The sequence below is a fragment of the Schistosoma mansoni genome (genome assembly GCF_000237925.1).
Source record: "Schistosoma mansoni, WGS project CABG00000000 data, supercontig 0237, strain Puerto Rico, whole genome shotgun sequence".
Lineage (NCBI taxonomy): Eukaryota > Metazoa > Platyhelminthes > Trematoda > Strigeidida > Schistosomatidae > Schistosoma > Schistosoma mansoni.
The window spans coordinates 224,250-227,969 of NW_017386101.1; positions in this window are offsets into that span (position 1 = coordinate 224,250).

Genomic DNA, 3,720 nt, shown 5'->3' on the forward strand with positions numbered 1-3,720 from the left:
CATATTATTGACTTATTAGCCTACATTGCGTGTAGAATGATTGCTAGTTTTACCAATAACACCGACTAATCAGTAAAGATCGAAACCTTAATGTCTGTTGATCTTCGTGCTCCATCCAACTCAGTGTCCAACCAGAAGGCAAATATGACAGATATGTCTACTCTTTTGTACTCTGTTCGTTCTCTGGTCAAAATCAAACAGTAATATACCTTAAACACCTGACCACACAGCACACAAATAACAAATTGCAATATATACCCAATTCAATCATACATGATACAAAAACGGAGTCATAGGAAAATAATTAATTAGCGATAATTCTCGAACGATGAGACATGTAATAATAGTTTATGATCCGAACAAAAGCTTTTATATAGAAGAGTATGAAACTTTAGAAGTTCAAGGGTATATAATTGTACAATCAAAGCATAAATAATAATTTTCTGCAGGATAGTTGTGAAAGTTTAGTCTTTTTTAAATATTTATTCAGTATAATTGTACTCAATTACTAGTGCCTCCGAATGCCCTGGTACGGCTGGGGGTGGGGAGAATCCGCTCTTCCTCTCCAAATGCTCTCACATGGCCACGCGCAAATACCCACTGCCAGGAAAGTCCTACTCACTACCTTCTAGAGGCGAGGGTGTTGTTTGCGAAACTGAGAGGACGAAAAGAGAATATCCGGCGCTTTAACCGGGTTGGTGGACACGGAAAGTCCACCTAGGGGAGTTGGAAAACCCTGATTCTAAACCAATGATGCACGTGAGCTCCATTATCCTAAGGAAACAAATGGCGTATAAACTAATTGTTGGTCATCGGCTACCATTGAACTACATCTCCTTACGTTGCTCCACTGCCTTATGGATCAGACCTTTAGGTCCAAGGCTCAAGGTGTGACCCCTTTAGAAAACCATCTGCTTCGATGTGGGCACCTGTTCAGTATCACAGCCCACACATAAATCAAGTGACTTGTGTGACGCATATGTATTCGGTGCCCCTTTGTACCAATATTTATGTGTTCAAATAAATAAATAAATAATAAAATATATTGCTAGTACAAAATTGAGTAGTCTGATAACTAGGAAGTAATGGATTGATAGTGGTGATCAATGTCGGTGTTTCTAATCTAAATAAAGTTCAGTTTTTGTTTTTATCTCTCTGCAGGGCTTACCATTTAATAATGACACTGTTTTTAGAATAATTATGGTTGTTTTTGTGACGAGTATATCCTAGTCAACAGTAAAGTTTATTTGGTGATTCAGGGAACTGATTATAGTACGAACAAAATATACAGTGGATACTTTTATTTGGGTCTTATACCAAACCGACCAGTCTCTACCGTTAATTTTACTCCATCTATTTCGATGTTTTACATATGCATTGTCAGTAATTATCATACGAAAAAGTGTGCACCAAAGTGAACTGCAAAAAGCTACTAAAATTATAAGTATTAAATTTCTTTTAAGCCACATTCTTTATGTTTCTTTAATCAGTGTTGTTATTGCTAATTCAACTGTTGTTTATTGTCTTGGAAATCGAATCATGGATTATCTATTGTAACTTAATGTGTATCTTCATGTATTTTCTTCCCATAGATTTTCTGCGCTTTGCTGTTGCTACATACCGAGTAACTTTAGCAGACGTTTGCCACAGAGCATCTACTTGCCTAGCTCAATTTGTTTTAGGAGGTAAATTATTGATTTCTAACTAACTATGTCTATATGTGTAGTTGATTGGAATGTGGAGATTAATTCATTGTCGTAAAGATTTTCGTAAAATAAATAAATAAAATGTATCTCATTTGCCGACTGCATGTATTATGTAACTGTCTTTGAGCCACATTGTATAATGGACATTGATACTGTGGTGCGCAATACTTATGCGGACAGACATAAGTAGTATGTAGTAGGAATTAGAAGTAGACTGCTTGACAGCAGAAGAGTGAAATAAAGAGAAGAAGCAGGAAAACGGATAACAACCGGAATGACAAGAGGGTCGGAAGAATGATGAAGTATGCAAAGGATAACTGAAGGAAGATATGCAAATGATATATTTAATGTATGATTTTCATATTCTACAAAGCTACTGTTTGATTTTACATAAAATAACAAATAAGTTTACCGTACCTGAGTTTTTATTCACTACAGTACTACTTAGTTGTCTAAACCGATGTTGTTGGGATGGGGTTCAGACCTGCAACCTACTGATTCATATTGTTCAAAAGTGAGAACTATGTTTGGTCATTACAAAAAACAAGCTAAAATATATCACAAAATATCACGTGACTACATCTAAAGTATCACGATGTCCTACCATCAACTGTTTGGCTCTCCGTGATGTTGTGGATAAGATCTCTGAACTTTTATATGGAAAGACTCGTGGTATTCTGATGGTACATATAAAGAAGATCAAACAATAAAAGAAGGAAGAATTGTTATTAGAAGTGAGATAATGAGTTAAAATATCAAATGAAAATGGGTATGTTTAGATTTAGTAGTTCAATAGTGTCACTCACACCGAATCCTAGAAATGATTGATACTAACACAAACTACTTAATATTAATAAGTAGCACAAGGGGTCCACAAAAACACAAACAGGGGAAATAAATGCTGACCGTTTTTTAAAATTCACTAAAAGACTCGCTTTCAAAACCTCACTTCAAATTATTTGCTTATGAAAATTTGCAATTATAATCTACCTTTTCGCTGCACACTACTTCATGATGTATACAGCTTATAGTTATTTATCTAATGTTTTAATTTTTTAATTATTCATCTTACAAACTAAGTTTTTGGTAGTTTCGTTCTCTAAGCTGGATGGTTAGTTAGAATACTCAAGCATCTGTTGATATGACAAAATTCTACTCGGAGATAAATGGAAAAACCTATTGGTTAACCAACATATCACTCATGTATATTTAAGTTTGATGAATATCGAATTCGATTCGAATCTCACGAGAAGAATCAATCCTTTCAAATTATAGGTATATCTTGGCACCGATAGCCTCTTACCACCTAACAAACATCTGTGATTTCTGCCTACAATTATATTCTACAATCTTCCTGGTTTTCTATCACACAAACAAACGCAGAGTATTAAGCAGACCACTGCTGTCTAAATGTCACTTGTTCATGAGCAAAACGCTATTCAGACATCTTGCTGACGGGTACTTCCTATTTTCAGCTCACTAAATGCTGGATACACAATGTTAAAAGTATTTTGCACCGCCAAATATTTATGGAGATGTAATAAATGTGTTGCGTATCATATGAGAAAAGAGCAATATGCTTCAGTGCTTAGAGTCCGGTCCGATTGCTTCACCTCAGGCGAATTATAGTTACTGATTGTAAGATCAATAGTAGGATACTTTGTTCATTCCTATTTAAGACAAAAGGTATAGATATTAGCAATGAGACAATATCCTTGTTAAACTGTCATTATGGTATCTAAAAATAGTACTTATGTCATCACATTCAACGCATCAACGCGTTTATTACGTAATTACTCAGTCCGGTCCCTTTAAAGTACCAACTTAACGACTGTAATTTGACTAATTTTAAATATCTTGCGTTTTTTTGGCCATTCGATCCATCTTGTGCATTGATTTTACTGTTTATTATGACATTCTAATTCAAAGAAGAATTGTCTCTATTCTCCAGCAAGTGATGATAGTAGTAAAAACTGCGTACATGTATTATTATTATTATTATTATTATTATTAT